The sequence below is a fragment of the Lissotriton helveticus genome, chromosome 6 (genome assembly GCF_964261635.1).
Source record: "Lissotriton helveticus chromosome 6, aLisHel1.1, whole genome shotgun sequence".
Taxonomy (NCBI): domain Eukaryota; kingdom Metazoa; phylum Chordata; class Amphibia; order Caudata; family Salamandridae; genus Lissotriton; species Lissotriton helveticus.
This window is the reverse complement of record NC_136067.1, coordinates 1,533,459,454-1,533,484,468: the sequence shown is the minus strand read 5'-3', so window position 1 is coordinate 1,533,484,468 and position 25,015 is coordinate 1,533,459,454.

Here is a 25,015-nt window from a genome sequence, read left to right as displayed (position 1 = left end):
TTCAGAGTTACTTAGTGGTTAGTTATGATGGAAAGCTTCGCGGAAAGCTTCAGGAGTAAGTTTATGCCAAAGTCTATGGACTTCGCATAGCGGTCTGCTATTCCTAGTTGTAATCGGGGAATAAAAAGACTGCACATCAAAAGTGATTAAGAAATGGTCAGTCCTCGTAAGGGGGAGTGGTTCCTTACAGTCCAATCGTTCAGTGTTTTTTCTTTTTTTAATTTTTATTGCATAACTCACAGTTGACACAGCTATTTGCCCACAAACCTGAGGCCGGCAGCATAATAATCATTCAGACTGAGCAACCATTACACAGCTCTCTTGCCTACAACCCATCGGGCCGGCAGCAATGTATATTTCCTGTGTCACACAGTCCGTTGAGTAAACCATTGATCTAGTTAAAACTGAATCTTAACGGTTATACTTTGTGAATTAACTAAAGAACAACATACCCCTCCCTCCCTCCTGCCTTTCTCAAATTACCAATGCACCACTCTTCATTTCACATAGCTGTGTGTTATTGCCGTAGTCCCGCCGCCCACACAAGTCACTTTGTTCACACTTAGCTGTACCTGCCCTCCGCCCAGAGCCCTGTATTTGAAACTTCATACCATTTGGTGTCTATGTAAGCACCCATTCCACAGTGATACTGACCATGTTGCGTGGTATGGCCACCACAGAGGTCGGACCCACCCGATCCCAGCCAGTTCACGAAAGTTTCCCATATATCAACAGGTCTGGATCTACGAGGCATTAGTTCCCAATAATGGGATAGCTGGTCCTTACAGTAAACTGCAGTATTTAACCTTGGAGCTACCGTGGGGGGCTGCTGCTTTTTCCAGTGCATTGCCACTTGACGCTTAGCCAGTAGTAGCAACCTGGCCGTGAGCTTTCGAGAGTTCTTTGGGACGTCCAAAACAAAACCTAAAAGCGCTGTCAAGGGAGAAACTGTTAACTGATAATTAGTGATTTGTCCAACATGTCTAAAAATTTCAGTCCAGAACTTTTCTATCGGTCCACATTCCCATGATATATGTGTAAACGTGGCGCTCTGAGCCCCGCATCTCCAGCATCTTGAGTCTGGATGTATACCCATGTGCTGTAGCTGAGAAGGTGTGCGATATAGTCTGTGTAAGAAGTTGAAGTGGATTAGCCAAAATCTATAGTTAGGTGAGAGATTCTCTAATTGTGAACAGCAATATTGCCACTGTTTGTCTGTGATGACGAGGTTAGTGTCTCTTTCTCATTCCGCTTTAGCCGTGGAAGCTATTATAGGTGACTCGCCTTGGTTGATACTGTAAATGCGCGTTATTAATTTACGAGGAGAAGGGTTGGACAGTATATTTTCTGGCTTTGCTGGAGGCTCCTGAGGAAAAGACACATATCTAGCTCGGCATGCGGCCCTAATCTTGTAGTATAATAGCATGTCTGATGCTATAGGCGGTTGTGTGTTACACATCTGTTGTTGTGTCAGGAATGTTCCATATGGGTATAAATCGCTACCCTTCTCCAATGCATGAGCCTTAGTCTGCAGTGTGGTCGCTTTGTCCATTAACGGAGATAGTAGCGGATTACCTCCTAGTGGCATGGAAGTAGCGTACAGTTCCTCATGTTGAGCCCTTTTCGCAATCCCTATCCATGCCCAACGTGTGGTTTCAACGGTGTTGATTTCCAATTGTGGTCTTTTATAAGGCTGATAGACTGCAGTATTTAGTGGAATGGGAGCCACTCTATCAATTTCTATTGCTACATGAGGTTGGTAGGGTGTCGGGTGCTGCCAGAAGTGTAGGTATTGCGCCTGTGCCCTGTATGCATATAGCTCAAAATCTGGAGTTCCTAGGCCCCCCTGGGTAAAGGGCAGTGTCAACAGTCTCCACGAGACTCTGGGTTGCTTACCGGCCCATACTAAGTCAAGAACATGATTTCAGAGTTTTCTGAAAAAGTGGGTGTTCAACGGCATCGGTATATTTACAAATAGGTACAACAGTTTGGGCAGAATCACCATATTAATGATGGCTATACAGCTGATCAATGATAGCGGTAGCAATTTCCATCTCTGTACTTTACACTCTATCCAATCCCCCACTCTTCCGTAATTCGCTAGCCATATGTCCTGCAGAGACCTGCTGACCCATATTCCCAGGTACTTCACTTCTCCGTTAACCCACTGTATAGGGAATTCCATGTCAAACTGCATCATGGTATAGGTGAGCGAGACTATTATGGATTTCGACCAGTTTATTTGAATTCCAGTGAGCCTACCATAACGGATCAATTCTCTCATAATGACTACAAAGTTATCCTTTGGGTTCGTCAAGTATACAATCATGTCGTCGGCATACATCGAGATCAATAATCCTCTAGATGTGAACCCAATGCTCCTTTGTGTGTGGTGTTGCCTAAGCCTAGCTGCCAATGCTTCTGTCGCAAATTGCGAGCAATAGTGGCGACAGAGGGCAGCCCAGCATTGTCCCCCTCGTTACGGCAAACGGTTCCGATATCTGTCTGTTTAGTCTGACTTTTGCCATCGGATTTGTGTATATCAGTTGAATTTGTTTAATAAATAGAGGGCTGAGCCCCATAAGGGGCAGCAAAACAAAAAAGAACTTCCGCTCCAAGGAGTCAAATGCTTTTGTGGCATCTAGCAAAGCAGCAGCTGCCTGCACATGGGGGGCCAAGTAATGGAGGAGTCCAAACACTGTTCTCAGAATATGAGCCGTCGAATGACCCGGTATAAAACTAGATTGGTCCGGCAGTGCTATCTGCGGGAGCATCGGTTGCAACCCATTTGCAATGAGTTTGGCATAAATCTTAGCATCCAAATTGATTAGGGACAGTGGGAAAAATGAATCAGGTACCGTGGGATCTTTATCAGGTTTCAGCAAAGTAATTATTGTGGCTTTACGTAATGTGGGGGGAGAATGCCTGTATCCATCGCCTCTAAATACATATGTAATAGACGGGGGCGAGGATATCTACATACTCTTTGTAGAAGGCTGCAGTCAGCCCGTCTGCTCCCGGAGCCATACCAGCTGGCATGCTACTTATTGCTTGCCTGATGTCTTCAACAGTGAGAGGCAGCTCCATATATTGTCTTGCGCCATCATTGAACCAGGCCAGGGCCAACGTATCCAAATAGTCCACAATGTCAGCCTGAGAAGGGTTGTATTTAGAAGTATATAGTGTTTTGTAATAACGAGACATTGTACGTAACATTTCTGGTGGTATTCTGACTAACTCACTGTCTACTGTTAACATTTTGGGGGCCTCGGGCTTGGGACACCAGACAGACCAGTGGGAGATCGGGGCGAGGGTGGCCTCTGGAAGTGTTGTGAGTATCTCACTCAAGGAGGTAGAACTTGTGATCACCAGGCAACTCCCTAATAAAGCACCAGGCCTTGACAGGATACCAGGTGATCTTTTTCGCTCTCAGCCAAAAATGTGGGCACCGTACCTGGCCGTATTGTTTAATGCGGTCCTCTTGGGAGCCAAGTTACCGGATACCTGGGCGGGGGCTGTGATCGTCCCTATTTTTAAGAAGGGCTGCCATCTAGTCCCCTCAAATTATAGGCCGATTAGCCTCTTGGATACTACTCAGAAGTTAATGGGCCGGATCCTTCTGGATAGAATACTAGGATGGGCGGAGGAGCATAAAGTAATGACTACCCTCCAGGCCGGCTTTAGATCCGGGATCTCGACCCTGGACCAACTTTTTAGACTGCAGGTCCTTTTTTGGAAGACAGTAAGTGTTGAGGGTGGCAGCCTCTACCTTGTCTTCATAGACCTGCGGGCCGCTTTCGACCTTGTGCCCAGGGAGAGTTTATGGAGGGTTTTGAAAGAACTAGACCTTCCGCCCTATCTGTTAGATGTCCTGAAGCGTTTTCATGCAGGGAACTATGCCCAGGTCAGGTGTGGGAAGAACGGGGAATTATCAGCCCGCTTCCCAGTAACTAGAGGCGTACGCCTGGGCTGTGCCCTGGCACCCACACTTTTTAGCCTCTATATAAATGGCTTGGTGGGTGAACTAGACAACGTCAGGGATAGTGATGCCCCATGGCTGGCGTCGGGTCAGGTGCCTGCTCTGATGTTCGCAGACGACACCTTGTTGTTGTCTCGAACATCAACAGGCACCCAGCGGGTCCTGGATGGTTTCGCATCATTCTGCGCCTCGCGCGGACTTGAGATTAATCTAGATAAGACGAAATTTATGATCTTCGGTCCCCCGAAACGCACCCGCCCTAGCCCTGTACTAAATGGCACCCCGCTTGAAAGGGTGAGAACCTTTGTATATCTGGGTGTCACCCTGACTGAAGATTTCTGCTGGGGCCACAGGTAGCCAAGTCCGCCCTGAGGCTTTCGCAGATTGTAGGGGGTATTCGCAAGTTCCAGAGTACAACCCATTTCAAGCCAGTCTCTCCAGCGCTTGAAATCTACGGTGCTCAAGCCAGACCAGCTGCAATGTATGGTGCAGAGCTCTGGGGTCATACGCGTATAACAAGCCTCTTGAGGGTTGAGCAGGCCTTCATGAGGAACTTGATTGGCCTCCCCCAGAGCACTCTGCTCATACCCTTGAGACTAGACCTGGGTTTAGAGCCCATTTCAGAACTGTTAGCGGCTCGACCTCTCCTATATTGGAGAAGGCTCTGGACAGTACCCGAGCTTGATGATTATAGAGCAGAGTTCTCCGCAGTTTGGGGGCGGCTGAAGAGCAAAAATATACCTTGGTTATCCCATATTAAAGCTGTTGCATACCAAATAGGTTTGCCCCAATTATGGGAGACCCCAGAGGAGAGTTGCCCAGCGGTGCAGAGAACTGAGCTGCTGGCCTCCCTGAGACAGTATAATCTAGGTTTGATGTATTGTTTGTCAACTATGAGCAGGTTGTCTACAGAATTTCTGCAGGTTAAACTTGCGCCCAGGAGGGAGGAGTTCATGGATTTAATACAGCCTCCCACTGCAAGAAAACTATATACACAATTAAGACACGGCTGTTTGCCAATTAGGGCATTGATTTGCAAATGGGCGGGACGAGAAGAGGGAATCTGCCCAGCTTGCAACAACAGTAAAGAAGATACGGTCCATGTCCTGTTCTTCTGCTCTGCCTATAGTGCAATACGGCGATCTTGGCTGGCACCGCTGTGTAGAAATTTGGGCTTAAAACAATGTGCTCAGGCTTGTAGAATTTTAAGATTCGATACTTCACCCCCTATTGTGTTCTCGGTCTCCCGCTTTTTATATGGTATGTGGCGTAGAAGGTCTACTCTGATCAATTGTGATAAAATGTGATTAATTGAACTGACTGTCATCCTTCATTTGATAACTTATTGTTTAATAATTTTTTAACCAAGGTTTTTAACTATTTATGTATTCTATGTATTTTATCTTGTATGTACATATTTTATTTGTGCTTTTATGGCCTTTGGCCGAAATAAAGTTATCAAATTGATTGTTAACATTTCGGTTATATATTCTGCTCCCCTAGGTGGTCTAAGTGTTAAACAATGGGTGACACTACCAACCAGAATATAAGATCCTTAAGTATTGCCCGGCGGTGTCGCCTCTTGAACCCACAAAGAAGTTAAACTATTGAAGAGGCAGGCGCTGGAGACTGGAAGGCAGGAAACAAGGGTTTTATTCTCTCCGGAGGAGAACACAACGAAACGGACAGAAGGTATCGTTCTGAGGTGCTCTACCTACATTTCTGAGGCCTGGCCTCTTATACACTGTTTTATGACTTTATTGCAGATTACATATTCATGTTAAAGCTTTGATGTATGGAAAAGACATTCCCGGAACTCCCCTTTGGGCCCGTTCCCACACACATTTACAGTTGAAGTCCCCACCCTAGTCGCAACAGGAGATGAGTATCGCGCAGCTGGATATTCCGCCGATTCACGGAATGTGGGGGGTTTGATCGGATCTCATGGAGTGGGGGCTTTGATCAACCCGGGGATCCTTTGATGGGGGAAGCTTTCTATTGTACGGGGAGGGGCAAGGAATGGTATCGGCAGAGCTGGGTGTTGGCCTGGGAACGGGGAAGACAAACGGGCACACGGGGAGAAAAGGGGGTTTGCATCTAAGGGCCGGGGATCATGAAAGGGAAGAAGGGAGGTGTCGCGCTGGGAACAGGATGAGGGCCTGGGGCAGAGCAGCGCTGAAGAGGGGTTTTACGATTCGCGGCAGGTGCAGGCAGGGGGGTTGTCAGTATGCGGGGGATGCCGGCGAAGCTAGGAGGGGGAGAAAGGCGCGCTGGCTCTCGGCGAGAGCGGGGAAGCCACGGTGTTCAAAATGGCGGTTGTTCTACGCGCACAAAAAGGTTAAGGAGAGCAAGAGGGCGCCGATAATGTTGACGGTCTCAGCCCAACTTTCAACAGTCCCCCCTTTTCAACATATCTAGCCAACTTGCTTTACTCAATGTCAATTTTCATCAAATTCCTAACTTCGGTATCATACAATGCTCTCATGTGTTCGCTTCCAAAGTCCACAGTTTTGGGAAAAATACAACTCGCACATAAAGAACACATAGGTGGCAGACATTGAATTCCTAAGCACAGGCCACATATTACAACTACGGGAATCAGGATAATGGTGAGCAGTCTCCAGCCCCAGCCTTTGACGGTGTCCCAGAACCAACCGCCAAGCGACCATTCTTCTTGCTCTTGGTGAACTTCCGAAGAGAGTCTGTGAAGATGTTCGATGGCTTTGTACACTGAGGGTGAGTTGTCCGGTATGTTTGTGCAACAGCTGGACCCAATAATGCGGCATGCTCCTCCACGGTCCGCCAGAACCACATCTAGAACGAGGCGGTTCTGAAGAGCCACCAAACGGACCGTTTGGAGCTCGGCAGTGTTGTTGGCAAAGATGCCCGCTGTGATGTTCATGGTTGTCTCGACTGCCTGAGTCAAATGTCGGATGGCACGGCTGTTTGCCATCGGGCCCCAGAGGGGGACGAGTCCTTTCATAGCATCGAGGAACTGCGCCCCTGTTGAGTCGGCTTGTTCGATGTCTTTGGCTCGTTTTTGCCTGTGGTGATTCGCTGGGGCTACATAAGTCGGAGGAAGGACGAAGGAGATGTAGCAAGTGCCCCCCCAGCCTTTGGGGAGCCAGGTGTAGGCCTTCGTGCCGCAGATGAAATACATGTTTGGGGATGACACAAAGGAAGGTGGATCCGTGGAATCCAAAGTTCTGGTAAAGCGGCAAGCGCTGCGACCCACCAGCTGTGTCCCAAGTCCTTCTACACACATGTGGCCTGTGACGTTGATGACCGACAGGGCCACAGTCAGAGTGGCAGCCGTTCGTTTCCGCAGATAGGAGAAGGTGGGTCTGGTTGGATTGTTGAACACCTGCATTTCGATTCGTTCTTTAGCCGGGATGTCCATTTGGATCGAGTCGCTGGGGGTCAGCGGGCAGAAGTGTGTCTTTGTCTTGTTTCGCCCGGCCCCGTGAGAAGAATGTGTGGCAGTTCTGCTGGAGGTGGCATTGCCCGTATAGCTCTCTTGTAGGAGGATCAGCCAAGTAAGGCAGGAGCCGTGGACAGAGAAGGGTGAAGGGATGAATGGTATTGAATGTCCAGTGGCATGGGGTAGCAACCCACAGATCCAGCAGTTGGTGGTATTGGTGGCAAGATTGTGCTGGTGAAGTAGCTGCACGAAAGAGTTGTTCCAAAACTCCTTTCGCCTCTCTCTTAGTTGAGGAGAGAGCGAAATTGGATAATGTTCCTTCATGGTGGTAGGCTGAGCAGTGGTTAGGAATGTTTCGTGAGCAGGTGCATGTTCTTCCAAAATCCAGAGCGTGGTCATGAGGAGAAAACAGAAGAGGATTGTGATGAAGAGTGCAATTGTCTTTGAGCTATGGAGTCTGTCTGTTCTCGGATTTCTGTAGTGGGTATTTCCTGCCGTCCCCGTCGGCTTCTTGTTTGGCGCTTCCATCATCTTCTTATCTGGCGTTTCCATCATCTTCGTTTTCAAGGTGCTCGGTAGTGGGCAGGACCACAGACTTAGTTTCAGCTTCTCTCCAGGTAACCTTTGGTAGTTTGGGTCACCGTTCTGAGATCCTTTAACCTAGTCCGTGGCCTACTTAGCCGAAGCTCCCTCCTTTCGACGCAGGAAATACCCTTCTCGAGATGGCACAGTGGGGTCAGGATGTTTTGAAAGTTCAAGTGTCTCTGTGTCAGGATAGCAGTTCAACGATGGTCGGTCCTGGTTCAGGAGCTCTTCTTGGGTGTTGACGGTGTCTGTCGTGGCCAGGGCTGGAGAGACCTTTTTGCAGTGATGAGCGTGCAGCCAGTGTTTCTTCCCCTCCACTCGAAGTGCGGTCCGAGTGGTGATCAGCACTTGCCAGGGGCCCGTCCACCGGGGTTCCAAACTCTTTGATCGCTGAAAATTTCGGATCAGCACGAAGTCCCCCGGCTGGATGGCGTGACCCGGACCCCTGGAAGCATCGGGGATGGCCTGCTGCACCTGCTGATGAAGGACAGACAAAGTTTCAGTCAATTTGTACAGATAATCAGACATTAGGACGTCCGGAACGTCATGAATGGAAGTTGGTTTCGGGGCAGACCAGACGCTCATGGGTCGACCGAAGACAACTTCATAAGGGGTTAAGTGATGTCGGGTGGGGGTAGAGCGCATCGATAGCAATGCCAATGGGAGGGCGTCTGGCCATTTCAGGCCCGTGGTAGCCACTATTTTGGCCAGTTTAAGCTTTAGTGTGGCATTGTGTCGTTCGACAAGCCCAGCAGATTGAGGGTGGAAGACTGCGTGGAATTTCTGTTTAATACCCAGCCCATTTAGGATGAGCTGGATAACTTTGGCTACGAAGTGGGGGCCATTATCACTCCATAAAACACGACAGAGGCCATAACGGGGGAAAAACTCCTTTAACAGAACCTTTGCAGTGGCCATAGCGGTGTTGTCACGGGTTGGATATGCTTCCACCCACTTGCTAAATGCGCACACCACGACGAGTACATATTTCAGGCCTTGGCATCTGTCTAGCTGGATGTAGTCCATCTGCAGGACTTCAAATGGGTGGTTTGGGACCCCAAATCCCCCCCGGGGTACTACAGTTCCTTTCCCGGGGTTGTGTTGCAGGCATATTAAGCATTGTTGGACCAGGCGTTTGGCGGAATCTGGGATCTTGTCATTGTGCCAAACCCTGGAGACAAGTTCGATCATGGGGGCTGATCCTATGTGGGCAGGGGAGTGTGCCATGGTCAATATGGGAATCAAGTATGAATCAGGTAGCAACCATCTGTTCGTGTCTTTTGTCCGCCAGCAGCCTTCGTCGTCTTTCAATCCCACCCGTGTCCATTCAGTCAATTCGTGTTGTGTGCTAGCCGTTTGTATGTCTCTAATTGTGTCCTTGGCGTCAGTCCAGTTTTCTGCTTGTGACCTGGTCACGTACATACGCGTTGTCGTTCTATTTTCAGCTGTCGTTCGGGCGGTAATGTCGGCTAGTGCATTTCCCTGTCCAATAATGTCCGTCACTTTCTTGTGTGCCTGGCATTTGATAACGGCAAGTTTGTTGGGGAGGAGGACAGCTTCGATTAAGGCGGAGACTAGATCCCCGTGCAAAATGGGTGTGCCGTGTGAGGTCAAGAATCCTCTCTCCCTCCAGAGGAGCCCAAAATGGTGAACCACCCCGAAGGCATACTGGCTGTCGGTGTAAATGTTCGCTGTGGTTCCTGTTGCCAGGATGCAGGCTCGCGTCAAAGCAATCAGTTCCGCTGCCTGGGCAGATCGCTGGGGGATGCGGGCTGTTTCTACTACAGTTCGAGCTGTGGTGACTGCATAGGCAGCGGAAGTGGTACCATCGGAGAGTTTGATGCATGAACCGTCCACCCACAGCTCCCCGTCGGGGTCAGGGAAAGCCGTGTCTCTGAGATCAACCCTACTTTTTGTCTGTTCGTCAGTAAGAGTCACGCAGTCATGCACAGGGTGCACATTGGAATCGTTCTCTGGCAAGGGTAACAGAGTTGCCGGGTTCAGTGTGGTGCATCTTTTCAGGGTGATATGGGGCGCAAGCAAGGTCAGTTCGTATCCAGTCAGTCGTGCACTCGTCAAATGTTGCGTCTTGGTCTGGTTCAGGAGGGTGTCGACTGCATGGGGTACCAGTACCGTGAGGGAATTCGAGAGTACAATCCCCTCACTCTGTCGGATAGAGATTGCAGCAGCAGCTACAGCTCGAAGGCAGGCAGGCAAGGCTCTGGCGACAGGGTCAAGAGTGGCAGAGAAGTAAGCGCACGGTCGTTGCTTAGGGCCGATGGCCTGGGTCAGGACAGATAAAGCGCACCCCTCCCTTTCGTGAGTGTAAAGGGAGAAGGGCTTTTTGTAATCAGGGGTACCTAGGACAGGGGCTGAGCAAAGGGCATCTCGCAGTTCTGTGAAGGAAGTTTGACACTCAGGGGTCCAAGGGAGTGGGAAAGGGATGTCTTTGTTTAGCAGAGAAAGCAGTGGTTTTACAACGAGGCTGAAGTTTGGTAACCATTGTCGGCAGAAGGAGGTGAGGCCTAATAGGGAGCGAACCTGCTTCTGGGTCTTAGGGACAGGGGTATCTAGAATGGTTTGGATTCGATCAGGGGTGACAAAAGGTGGCCTAGGTAAGTGACCTGGGGTAGGCAGAATTGCAACTTCTTCTTGGAGACCTTGTGGCCATTTTCCGCAAGGAAGTGCAAGAGTCGAATGGTGGCGGCAACCGCTAGAGGGGTGGTGTCGGCCGCCAAAAGGATGTCATCGACGTATTGTACCAACACCACTCCGTCGGGTAACTGGACTTGGTCTAGTTGTCTTTTGAGGGCCTGGCTGTAAATGCTAGGGCTTTCCGTGTAGCCTTGAGGCGCTCGGCAAAACCTATATGAGCGGGCTTTTAGGGTAAAGCCGAAGAGATATCGGCTGTCTGGGTGGATGGGGATGGAGAAGAATGCGTTCTTGAGGTCGATGACGGAAAAGGTGGTGGCAGTGGATGGAATCAAAGTCAGGATGGTGGTGATATCTGAGACCACAGGGTACTGGGGTACCACCACTTTGTTGATCTCTCGGAGGTCGATGATAAAACGGTATGCTTTCTCATCTCCCTCTCCCTGCTTCTTGATAATGGGCAAGATAGGGCTGTTGCAAATGTTGCTAACCACTTCCTCTACCACTCCCGCGTCTATCAGTGACTGGATAATCATTACCAATGCCTTCTCGCCCTCTGGCGATATCCGATATTGTGGGAGTTTTGGGAGTGTTGCGTCTGGTCGGACAGTAATGTGCACTGGGTCAATTAACATACGTCCTACGTCCGAATCCGCTTTGGCCCACAGATACGGAGGTAGAGTGTCAAGCAGGGATGCGTCAACGTCGGTGACGGAAAACATGTGTCGGGGAGAGCAATGTCTAAGCAGAACGGGGTTGTCGTAAAGAAACACTCGAACTCCATCTTGAGAACACCTGATCGTCGCTCGGAAGTGTTTCAGTAAGTCAAGTCCCATAATGGCGTCAGGGCTGTTGGAGGAAAGCAAGAACGTGGTGTCGGTGGTGTTGTTTTCTACGTCAAAGAGAATCGGGGCAGACAAAGGGTTGGTGGAGGGCGTTCCATCGAAACCTGTCGATGTTATGAGTGAGCCAGACAAGGGTGCCCTTGGAATCAGTCGTTTAGATAACGCACTACGTGTTGCGCCAGTGTCTACCAGAAATGGAGACTTGGTACCCAGGACCTTAGCAGTGACATAAGGGCCCTGCTGGTCAACATAGAGCTCGACTGGATCCCTCCCTCGCCCTTGGCTGTCCTATGCGAAGGTGTGAGTGTCGTCATAGTCAGATTGTTGATATTGGTTCTGCCTGGGTCGATCGAACGTATTTGGTCTGCTTGATCTGTCGTTAGTCGCATCATTTGGGGGCCCTCGTTGTTGTCCGTTAGGTCTCGGTCCGTTTGCTACATCCCTGGGGTCTTTGTTTCTGATCATTTCCAGAAGAACTGGGCACTGGGATTTCCAATGGCCAGTCCCTTTGCAGAAAGCGCACTGGTTTTCTCTAAGGTCTGTGCGTCCACTGTAGGAAGTCAGAGTGCGGTCCTGGGGAAATGTAGTCTTAGGGACGTTCGTCTGGTAGTTTCCCCGATATTGGTCTCGTCCTATAGTCACCCCTTGCAGTTTGGCAATCATCACCCTCTCTTTTAAGTCCTTCTTCTTTTTCTCTGTCGCCCTATCATTTTCATTTTTCTGATGCTCATAATATTGGGCCATTTGGAGAATCGCTGTAGGTTTGGAGGCTGCCCAACTACTCTCGCTGGCCTGTAGTTTCTGGGAGATTTCCGATGATAGGCCCTTAACATAATTCTGGACAAACAGATGGTGTCCGGTTGCAGTGGTCGTGTCCTGGCCGCTGTAATCGGAGAACACCGTTTCAAACCGGGAGAAGTATTCCGATACATCCTCCTGGGGTTTCTGGCGACAGGCTGTTACTATCGACCAGTCCACTTTCTTTTCTGGGATCAGGGTTTTTAGTTTCTCTACGATTTTATCGGGAAGGTCTAGAATGGATTTCAAAGGCTTTTGTCCTGGTCCCCGTTGTTTATCCAGGTCATTGAGTTGTGACCAGGTATGTCCAAACAGCTCAAGGTGGTCGACTTTCCGGATTTGCTTCCACACATCAGCTGGTAGACATAACCCGAAGAACAAGTCGATGTCAGCCAGGGTCATAATCGTTGAGCCCAGGGCTGTACCCAATTCAGTATAGAAGGCAGTGGGGTTTTTACGTAGGTCGGGTAGAGATTTCCGGAATGTCAGTATCTCTTGCCGGTCCCATGGCTGGTAGACCCAGTTGTACACTACCCTTCCCTTCGCATCTTGGTTGTTTGCATCATCGTGAGTCCCTGTACCCCGGGGAGGAACCCAGTAAGGGGCAGCCTCTCGTATCGGCATCATGGTGTTAGATTGCTCGGTTGGTGGTTCGGTCACTACGGAGGTTGCGGATTTAGCTCCCGGCTTTCGTTCAGTGAGGTGGCGGAAAACCTCAAGCGTACCCGTAAGGAGGTCCGACACATCACACTCGCCCTCATCCCCGATATCGACCTTCCGGTACAGAGTCCTTAGGCTCTCGGGACCTTTGTCTCGATATCGGTCCTCGTATGCATTCAAGACATGATAACACAGTCGTACGGTAAAATGTCATCTGTGACTCCCTGTATACGAGCTGAACATATCTGTGATGTACTCTTCATCATCCTTCCTTTCTACCAGTGTCCTTGCTATTTTGTCGATCCCCGCTCGCTCATCTTTGTCTAGTCTGTTTGTTCTTGCAGGGCCAGCCCCTCGAGTCTCATGGTCGTCGAACGTTGTTGTTGATGCGGGTTTTAATACAAGGGGTTCGGCTGGCACAGAGGCCATTGGGGCCGACGCTGTGGCGGTACCTTCGTTTGTACCTGGGGGTGGCGCGTGCTGCGCCAAGGGTTGAGAAGGGGCATATGGAGGGGGCATGTAGATGATAGGAGGACCTAACAGCAGGTCCTCATTGGCTCGTTGTTTCGAGGGTAAATCAGGGTAGAGCATGGAGGGAGTTCTAACCGGACACTGGCTTGGCGTTTCCATTTCTAGTTTCTGTTTAGCTTTCTCTCTTTCCTTTATCTCTTTTTCTAAGTTCTGGGCAGCTAGGTGGGCTGCTTTTCGCAGCTCTTTTTCCAACCTACTCTCAGTTTTCTTTTTACGTTGTTCAGTTTCTTTTCGCCACATGCCAAAACTGTCAAGCATAGTGGGTGTTGTCTTGTTTTTACCCAGGGCAGTTTCTAGCGTTTTTATTTTATCATCATCGAAGGATCCTATCAGGGGCCACTGACTTTCTTGACCCTTTTTCGTATATTTATGCCATAGTTTACTATAGGCTATAGCGGTCAATCCATGCTTCATGAACATGTCCTTATTAGGGGTGCCTTCCAGTGGGGCTGGATGGTCCATCTCTAATAAGCGGTCCGGGCTAAACAGGCTACTAATCAGTGGGGAGAAGACAGACATGACGGCTCGTAACGAGGGACTAAAAAGTCAGCACTGCCTATCTTATCACTAGGTGCAAAGACTGGACAGAATATTTCTATTCTACGTTGTTTGCAGGCAGTGAATACCTCATGGATCAAAATAACAAAAGACCAATAAATAACAATGGGGAGAATGAGTAGGTCCGCAAAGATCTGCGTTACCTACCCTTTTCACTGTCTGCAAAAAGGGTGGTCTCTTCCCTGTTTGCAGACAGGGAATCTCCAGGAAACAATAGTTTTGCGAACAACAGTTCAGTTTCAAGTAATTATTGAGTGGAGGAGAAAAAATAAGCACGGCTGCTGCCCTACCTATCCTCCACTGCTTGCAAAGAGAGAGCCCGTTGTTTCTCCGTTTGCAGTCAGTGAATCTCCAAATAAATAAAAAGGAGCAATACTAGTATTTTTAAACAATCAAGCAATCAAGCAATCATTTCGCAACTTGTCGTGATTACACGACCTTACCCGGACCGCATGGACAGTTTCTTGTCTTCCGAATCCAGCGCCCGATCGTCCTCTCTTCTCCGTTATCCTCGCGGCACTCCTGATGGTTCCCAGTCAGGACCGTAGATCACTCGAGAGAGGTCTGTTCGGAACCAGTGAAGTTCGGATGATCGGCTGTCAGACGAGGGTCTATCGGACAGACGCGTTCCCGATCGTTGCAGTCGTTCACTTTGTCGTCAGGACCTCTCCCACTGGATCCATGGGTCGCTGATGGGCCCCACGCTTGGGACGCCAATTGTTAAACAATGGGTGACACTACCAACCAGAATATAAGATCCTTAAGTATTGCCCGGCGGTGTCGCCTCTTGAACCCACAAAGAAGTTAAACTATTGAAGAGGCAGGCGCTGGAGACTGGAAGGCAGGAAACAAGGGTTTTATTCTCTCCGGAGGAGAACACAACGAAACGGACAGAAGGTATCGTTCTGAGGTGCTCTACCTACATTTCTGAGGCCTGGCCTCTTATACACTGTTTTATGACTTTATTGCAGATTACATATTCATGTTAAAGCTTTGATGTATGGAAAAGACATTCCCGGAACTCCCCTTTGGGCCCGTTCCCACACACATTTACAGTTGAAGTCCCCACCCTAGTCGCAACAGGAGATGAGTATCGCGCAGCTGGATATTCCGCCGATTCACGGAATGTGGGGGGTTTGATCGGATCTCATGGAGTGGGGGCTTTGATCAACCCGGGGATCCTTTGATGGGGGAAGCTTTCTATTGTACGGGGAGGGGCAAGGAATGGTATCGGCAGAGCTGGGTGTCGGCCTGGGAACGGGGAAGACAAACGGGCACACGGGGAGAAAAGGGGGTTTGCATCTAAGGGCCGGGGATCATGAAAGGGAAGAAGGGAGGTGTCGCGCTGGGAACAGGATGAGGGCCTGGGGCAGAGCAGCGCTGAAGAGGGGTTTTACGATTCGCGGCAGGTGCAGGCAGGGGGGTTGTCAGTATGCGGGGGATGCCGGCGAAGCTAGGAGGGGGAGAAAGGCGCGCTGGCTCTCGGCGAGAGCGGGGAAGCCACGGTGTTCAAAATGGCGGTTGTTTTACGCGCACAAAAAGGTTAAGGAGAGCAAGAGGGCGCCGATAATGTTGACGGTCTCAGCCCAACTTTCAACACTAAGTAGGCCTGCTAGAGTTTTCCAGGCTCTATCTCCCTCACCATACCACTACACGTGGGCGTGCTTGTGTAGGTATGTCGTCTCCCTTTCTGCCTCTGCCTGAAATTCCGTCAATTTGGTCCTAATCTGTGCCATGGTGTCAGGGGAAGGAGACTGAGTTTGCGATCATTCCAACTCCCTAAGTTCGCCCTCAAGCCGCTTCAATGTGTTGCAAATGTCCCTGAGGACTCCTGTGTTAAGTGATATGCAATCAACCCGTATCACAGCTTTAAATGCTTCCCATAACATACCAGGAGTGTCTACCATGCCCTCATTTAGTGTGAAATATTCATCTATTTTCTCTCGTAGCTCTTCTCGGAAAACTTGGTCTAATAGTGCACCTGATGGGAATCTCCAGCTGAATGGTGACATGTATGGGCCTGGCACTTTAAATGTCAACTGAGTAAGTGCATGATTAGAAAGAGGGCATGGGTGGTACATATCATTTGTTACCCAAGTATGTACATCCTTGGAAACGACCCAGAAGTTCAGCCTTGACCATGCATTGCGATGATGTGTTGCACATGTGCCCTCTCTGAGCGATGGGTGTAACGCTCTCCATGACTCCACTAAGTGGAGATCAGTTATGATGTCTTGCAGTAGCGCTGCCGCTTTCGGGTGATGCTCACGTGCAGCACCTTGCCTGTCAGCTGTATCCGAGTGTACCACATTAAAATCCCCTCCCCATATGACTGTTGTGTTGATCCTTGCTTGTACCTTCTGCCATATATATTGAAAGAATTCCGGGGAGTCCTTGTCTGGGCCATGCGTATTTATTATCACCGTGGGTGTGTTGTATAGTGTGCATTGCAGCAGGATATATCTTCCTTCCCTATCTACTATTGTGTGATGCGTCCGCCATTGGAGTCCTTTTCGTATCAATACTGCCACCCCTCTGGAATACTTTGAGTATCCAGCTCTTACCACCTCCTCCTATCTATTATGTCTAAGCATACTCACTACCGCCTTAGTCAGATGAGTTTCTTGTAGTAGGCAGACGTCCACCCCATGTCTTGAAAGATAAGACTGGAGCGACCTCGTCTTTCTACGGTCACTTAAACCCCTAACATTCCATGTGAGACATGTAAGATGTGTCATAGTGAAAGCAGGAAATGTATATATTCATAGCCCTTCAGTGATAAACATACTCCTAGTGCTAAGGCCAAAAACAGTGCAGTCTTGATATAAACTAGCTTGTCATTCCCCTTGTGTTGACAATTAGGACCGGACACCATGGTGCGGATCAACCTCATCTGACCTTGACATCGTCGTACATAAATTGGCAGGTCCCTGAAACAGAACTGTCCCACCACCCCATTCCCTCTCGCACAAATCACCAATCAGGTTGTGAAAGTCCCACTCCAACCCCCCACAACTGTAAACAAATACTCAACAGAAGTGACCCTGAGGGATTCATCCCATGGGGGAACATGAGGCCGCCGGCGGACTACCCTGCACTCATGGCAGGGTGGCTGAGCCCCTTACGTGTTACCACAAATCATGGAGCTTTTTATTTTTAGAAACCTCAGTAGTTCCAGCGTAGAAGCAAGTGGAAGCTAACATACACATAAAACGGCAGTCTCATATTTGTATATTCGTGGAGCCAACTTTAACTGCAGCCATCAAAAAAAAACAACACCACAATACATCATACATAAAACGTATCTGCATATCCAGCGTAAAATATCGTAACTCTCAATCATTGTCACTCACGTTGTTGTCAGCTTGGGAATCACTCAACATCGCTTTTTGCTTTTGTTCCTTAGCCATTTGCTTCGCATATGCCAAAGCCGCTTTGGCATCAGTAAAGAAGGTGGGCTTCCTGTGGCTTTGAATCCATAACTTGGCAGGATAGATTAAAAAGTACTTGGTTCCGATTTGTTGAAAGATCTTCTTTGCAGGCATGAACTCCCTGCGGGCCGCTTGGACTTGTAGTGTAAAGTATGGGTACATTGCAATGTCATTACTTTTGTACTGTATGGCCCCTTTTTCTTGTGCCAGTTTAAGGATCAAATCACGATCTCTGCAGTTGAGCACTCTTGCTAGTATAGGTCTCGGCGGAGCCCCCGGCCAAACGTTCAGTGTTAGAGAAAATTAGATCAAGTGATTGGCCAGCTGTATGAGTAGGGCCTCTAAATCTTTGGGAGAGTCCTAATGTTTCTGGGTCTGTTAATAGCCTCATAACTTCCAAATTGGAGTGTTCTGCCCCATGGAAATTAAAGTCACTTAGGAGAAGAAACTTATTTGAGGCTAAGACATGCATGGCTATCTGTTCCACCAGGTGTTGACTGAAAATGGCCTTGGGCCCAGGGGGGCGATTGATCAGCTCCATTCCCGCTATCAGTTGAGGAAACTCTTATCTTAAAGATACCTAAATCCATAGTGTCAGTGATGGTAGTTGTAATTCAGTCACATTGATTGTGTTTTTAAAACTATGGCAATTCCTCCGCCCATTTTTAAACCTATATCGAAATTGATTAGTTTGTAGTTATCTGGAATAGCTAGATTGATAGCTGGAAGGTTAGAGGGGTTTAGCCATGTTTCTGTCAGAAAACAAATGTCAGGAGACTGGGAGGTGATTACATCCCATATCTCTGTTGCATCCTTGGCTAATGACCTTACGTTGCAAAGAAAGCTTTTTAGGCCATACTTGGTTGAATTGGGGCTGGGTACCTTCCTCGTAAAATTCCCTGAATCATGGTTACTTTGGCAATGATAATTGTAACAGGCCACCAGGCCCTCTAGGCTATGGGAATAACGGTTGGTGCATAAAAGATGTAGTGGTGTGCTGGCCTTGTTCTGTGCTCTCAGTTGTTGTATAGTAGCCGCTGAATAGTGGTGATGGGGGGTAGTATTATTTTTTATCCTGAAAGGGCCAGGAGTCCTGGCTCCTGGCGACGTTGAGGCGTGGACTGGCATAGACGGGCTTGCCTTTGACATACGTCCCGGCATCGGTTTTATGGCCGCGTATACCACAACACTAGAGCGCTAACCACGCTTCGTCAGAAGTAGGGCCAAACGGCTTTCTCCGCACAATCAGCACAAGCTGTGATGGACTGGAAAGCAATGGCTCCATGAACAACAGTGCGGGAAACAAGGTGTCGCCGAGCAGTGTTTTTACTAAATTAGGTGCAGGCTAAAATCAGTGCAAGTATAAAAGCAACATACAATAGCACGTACACAGCGCGTTTTTTGCAAGCATTAAAACAGAATATTCAATTATCCTAGACTTCAGTGTAGCTGTAGCTGGGCTTCAGTATAGTCTGAGTGGCATGAAAGCATCTAGCATCTAAAATGGTTTCTAATTTCCAAACAAGCGAATCCTGATCTACTCATGGCACACCTGGAGCAGAACCAGCTACTCCACGCTTCCCAATTCAGCTTCTGCTGCAATCACAGCACTGAAACTGTCCTGACCACAGCCATCAATCAAATTTGAACCCTCCTCACCTGAGGAGAAACAGCAGCTTTGATTCTCTTCGACCTCTCTGCACCCTTCGACACCGTACTCGATCCCCATACGCACATCAGCATCCAAAGTGGCAGGCTCAGATGGTTCACTTCTTCCTCATTGGAAGAACCCGGATCCACTTCCCACCTTTCACCTCTGAAGCCAAAGAGATCACTTGCAGTGTCCTCCCAGGGCTCATCCCTGAGCTCCATGCTTTTCAATGCATAAATGCCCCACTGGCCAACATCGTTACATCCCATGGTCTCAAAATAATTTCCTACGCACATGATGCCCAACTGATCCTCTCACTCACCAATGACCCCACCACCACCAGAACCCCCTTCCACAGATGCATTACAAACATCACCGACTAGATGAAGAACAACTGCCTGCAGCTGCACACTGACAAGACGGAAGTACTGATCTTTGGCAACAGCAACAACACAGGGAACAACTCCTCGTGGTCATCAGACCTAGGACCCGCACCCACTCGCTCCAACCGCGCCATAAACCTCTGAATCACCACTGACAACAAGCTCACAATGAAATCCCAAATCAATGCCATCTCCTCCACCTACTTCCTCACTCTGAGCATGCTACATTAAATTTTCAAGTGGCCATCCCAATGCACGAGACGCACCGTGACACAAGCCCTCATCACCAGCCAACTGGACTACAGCAATGCCCTCTATGTAGGAATTGTCGCATCCGTCCTACAGGGACTTCAGACCATACAGAACGCCACACCCAGACTCATCCTTGCCCAAACAAACCCACATCGCACCCCACCTCAAGCAACTCCACTGGCTCCCTGTGCAGAAGAGATGTCAATTCAAGCTGCTGACCCATGCACATGTGTCTACACAACCAAGGACCTGCCTGCATCAATAACCACCTGAACTTCCACCAAGAGTCGAGAAGACTAATCTCCACCTCCTTTTCACTTGCCTATACTCTTCGCACCTACCGAAGCCGATGTGAAGAATGCTCTTTCTCCCACATCGCAGCAAAGACCTGGAACAGTCTCCCCACATACCTCTGGACCATCACTTTACTTCTGGAATTCTGAATGGTCCTCAAGATCTGGCTGTTCTAAGAGGCCTCGGGTACCTGCAAGCACCTGGAAACCCTATTGGGTGATTAGCTGTGCTTTATAAATTCTAATTGATTAATTGAAAGGGCTGCATAACCCCTGCAGTTAGTCTGGACCCAGGGCCAGGATGGCAGGGTATCTGTGCACGTCAAAGGCATGCTTCTATAAGCTTCTCCCCACTTAAAAGACACATCTGTGTACACTCGGGCACCAACTCTTCAGTACACTTGGATGCAGGAAGAAGGACTGCTGTACTTCTACATTGACAGCCACTCTGCTGGGCTGCTGTTCTAAAGGAGATGCTGCCCTACTTCGCTAACTTTCTGCCTACTGCCCTCTTGCTTGCATTAGAAGTGGACCTGCAACTTCATCCTGAACCCAGGACCCCAGAATGATTGAAAGGGCGAGTCTGCTGGCATCAGGCCTGAGTCTCGGAGACATGAACGGCTCCTCAACCAGCTCCTGGACCCAGCTGCAGCAAGATCCTGACCCCCAAGTGGTGCCTCTCAGGTCCTGGATGCTTGGTGTGGCTCACAGGCTCTTGAAATCAAGCTTTTGGGATCTTCGCAACTGCTAATAGGCCTGTTCACACCAGAACCACGCCGCTCAAATCAAAATTCAGCATGAGCCACCACCAGTCCATCTATTTGCACAGCAAGAATCAATCACCCACAGAGGACCGCCGCCATGAAGCTCCAGCCCATCCATCTGCTATGCCCATCGTGTTCTTCATGCCACACCAACCAACCCGCAATGTTCTCCTTGATCCCTGAGACCCACTTCAACGTGAGCGATACTCTTGGCACAAAACTTGAGAAGGTAATCCTTCAGTGGGACTTATCAGGGACTCCATCGCAGATGGCCTGAATGTTTGACTTTCATCCAGTCCTGCGCGACCAGATAGCTGCAGTTGTCGTTTTCTGCTTTTAGGTATTATTTTACAGTTTAGTCTTTAAAAATTCATACCTCTGGTTCTACAGATTGAATTTTAGTTGTCCTGGTCTTGTTTAATATGTTGAATGTAGCTACATTTTCTAACCTGGTGTGGGATCATTTGTGTGGAGTATTCACTCTTTTACTGTTTGATGTCTTGAACAAATGCTTTACAAATTGCCTCTTAGCTAAGCCTGGCGATCTGGGCCAAGCTACCAGGGGGTGAGCACAGGTTTATTTGGGGGTTTGCTTGTGCCTTACCCTGCTTAGGATTGTGGTTGCTGCTTGGCCAGGCCTCACTCCCCAGTTAACCAGTAACCCAACTTCTAACACAGATAATGCTGGCCCAAATCCGTCACTCGCACAGTCTTGAATGGTGTATATGCTCATTTGAACGGGGGCGTGGCCCTATACAAATGTGGAAATACTTTACTACTGCACTTGCAGAGAAAAAGAGTTGCCAGAAGGCTCAATGACTGCCTACCACATAGAAGTGATTCACAGTCAGTGCACCCTGAGAGCACCACTAGAAAGAGGGAAAAGAACAATCTCGTGACCTCTCAGGCATCCCCCACAGGTGGGTGAAGTCACTCACTGTACCACCCATGCGAAGGACCAGGCATCAGGGTTTTATATTAGCACATATTAGTGCTGGTGTCTGCATCACCATACTAAAATGAGAAAGTAATTCTAATTATAGCTCCTCCATGTGGTGCCATGTGCTGTAGTACTGTGTCTTTAGATAAACATAGCAGCAAGCATGCTAACTCTGTTGCTCCAAGCAGTTGTTATGAGCCAGGCCCAGGTCAGAAAGAGGTGCGTCTTTGCTATGGAAATCATCCAAGACCCAGCAAAGTTGTTTACTTTACTTTCAGTGAAGTCAATAAGGGATTCTCACATTGCAGTTTGTTGACTCATAAAGTTGTTTGACTACATGTCCATCCAAACTGCAGCTTCTCGGTTGAGCATACAAAGCAATTGTCACATGTGTGCCAACAGGAATTACTATTTTGTGTGAAGGAGGTACACTACTCTTTGAAATACAGGTAGCACCAAACTCAAACGAAATGCTGGAATAAGGGGAAGAGAGAGAACTTGGTGATGGGTGGAAAGCAAGTAGGTATATGCAGAAAGAGTGAGTGATAAGATACCGGTGAAGAGGAAGGAGATGATTATCAGATGTGTAGATGGAGTAGGTCAGAAAGAGACAGAAGATGGAAGGTGTTTGAAAGAGAGCAGAAGTGATTTAGGCACTCTACAGGCCAAGACCACATAATAATACAAAGGAATAAGGGAGGTCTCCTTATAGATCCAATACGGGACAAGGAGAAGCATCAAAAGAAACAACAAAGGGGTCCCTATTTTGAAGACATTGGAATTGTCATAACGATATCGCCTTTAAGTAAACACTTGAACCGTTAGACATTTAAAACCACAATGTTTATGGATACCATCAAATGAGTAGCATATACAAAACACAAAATCCAATGATGATTGTTATATAAAAAAAATTACAATTTATTCAATATACAAATAATACATTCAGAAATAATTAGAGTGCCAATTTCAATACAGTGTTTAAAAAATCACATGAAGAGCATATTAAAAACAAGTTAAAAAGTTGTTGACGCAGCGTTTCGTTTTTTTGTTATTGGACCTTCATCAGGACAAAAAGCTCTCAAGGTTTATGAGAGAAAGGTATGATCCTATGTGTTCAATTAGAGGTGGTCTTCAAATCAATGCCACACGTCATGAAATTACCTCACACTAGTTTCAATTTTAGTGCAAGGTGAGATTCTTAAATATAATCAATTTATGTGTTGGAGTAGAGGGAGCCACCGTTTCTTTATCCTGGGTTGGGCCTACCTTAAATCTGGGAAAACACAGCCAAAAATGACAAGATGCTGATGATAGTAGCGTTATAAATTGTTGCCATCGGTCTCATCCGTCTCTTTGGAATACAAAGTAACGTTTTTATTGCGCAATTAATAAAAATCATTGCAATGTACACACACTAGGTTGACCATTACGTATTAAGGGTGAGAAAATACACAAAACAGTTAAAAACAGAGAAATTATAAATTAGAAAAGACGTCCAGTAGTGTCACCAGGAGATGAGAAAAACTCAGGCTGGGTCAGAAATCAGATTAGGGGAATTAATGTCTAAAATGAACTTAACAAAACGGGCCACCAACTGCGGCGAGTCTCCCCTCATGCAAGCGTTTAGTGCTTCCTGGCAGGTCCTGATGTTAAGAAGAAGCCAAATAGGACGCAACCAGAAGTTTCTTTGGACTCTGAGTTTTTGGCAAATGCACAGTATGTGAATAAGGTTTTCCTCCTCCTGCTTGCAAAAGCGGCATTGAGACGATGCCTCTTTCCTGTACCCCTGGCCAAACTTGTATGCCATCAGCGGGATTAAACCAAAACGAAATCGCATTAATTGAAGTTTTATATGAACTTTCATAGGAGCTGCCAGATATGGCGGAAGAATTTTCTGGTTGTATAATTTTGAAACCCAGGGGCCATGAAAGAGCTGAGCGACCCGTTGCTCATCGTGGTCGCTTGATAAAAAAAATTCCTGTTTGGTTAGAAGATTTGTTTTCACCGCAATGGGCAACGAGGATGACCATATGTCCTTTGCTTTGAGGGATTCTAGACATGATGTCAGATATTTGTTCCACGATGTTTTGTGGTTGCTGAGGACTAACCATAGAACGCTTTTTAAGGAGTGGGGGCTAGCGTGCTTTGCTTTTAAAAAATAGTTAATGTAGCGTGCACTCATTATCCATCTCTGGGAGGACAGTCCAAATTCTTTCCGAATTTGGGCATGGGCAGTTGAATTTGGCAGCCGAAAAACCCTACGATAACAGGACGATTGTGCTCTGTCCAACCAATTATTCATTTTGTCCTTGAATATTATTGCACCAAAGGAGATAGTGGGGAGTAATTTTGCGGTAATCAGTTTTATTAGTGGTACTAGATTTTGAGAGTGCAAAGCATTTTTCGTTCTTATAGAGGCCCCTTCCAGGCTACGGGCCACGGCCTGCATTTCGGTTGTGTGCACAGAGGGTCTCCCTTTGTGGTCGATCCACACCCCCAGGTACTTTTAGGTAGTAACCGTTTCCAGTCTTTTCCCTTCAATGAACCACGTGGTCTTTTTGGTTTTTCCAGATGTTATTATCATTGCTTTAGTTTTCGTCACGTTTATCTCAAGCAGGTTCATATTGCAGTACTGAGCAAGGGAGTCGAACAGTCTCTGGAGACCTACCTGGGTTTGATCTAGCAGTATGGTGTCATCTGCATATTGCAGAGTTTGGATCTTTCTTGACTCTATTCTTGGAGGGAAAGCACGAATGCATGACAACCATTCGGGGAGATCCGCAAGGTACAGGTTGAAAAGCATTGGTGCAAGGGTGCACCCTTGCTTTAAGCCTCTGGTAGTGTAGATTTTATTGGAGGTTGACCAACTCGATGTGACTCGCACTTTGACCCAGGTGTCAGTATGTAGAGCGATTAATGCTTTCAGTAGCGACTGCGGAATACCCCATCTTGCAAGTTTTTCCCACAATTTTGGCCGACTTACGCTGTCAAAGGCTTTTCGAAAATCGATAAAACCGAGATGTACGGTTTTACCTTTTGCGGCTAAGGTGGATTCCATCAAATAAGCAATGCATATCAGGTTGTCTTCAATGTGGCAGCCTCTCTGGAAACCAGTTTCAGTGAAGGGAACTAGGTTGTTGGTTTCCGCCCACAAAGTAAGTGCTGTTAAGAGAATGCTAGCATATGCCTTCCCGTCCACGTCTAAGAAAGCTATCATCCGATAGTTATCGGGATTGGAGCGCGGTCCTTTCTTTTGAAAGGGGACAAGG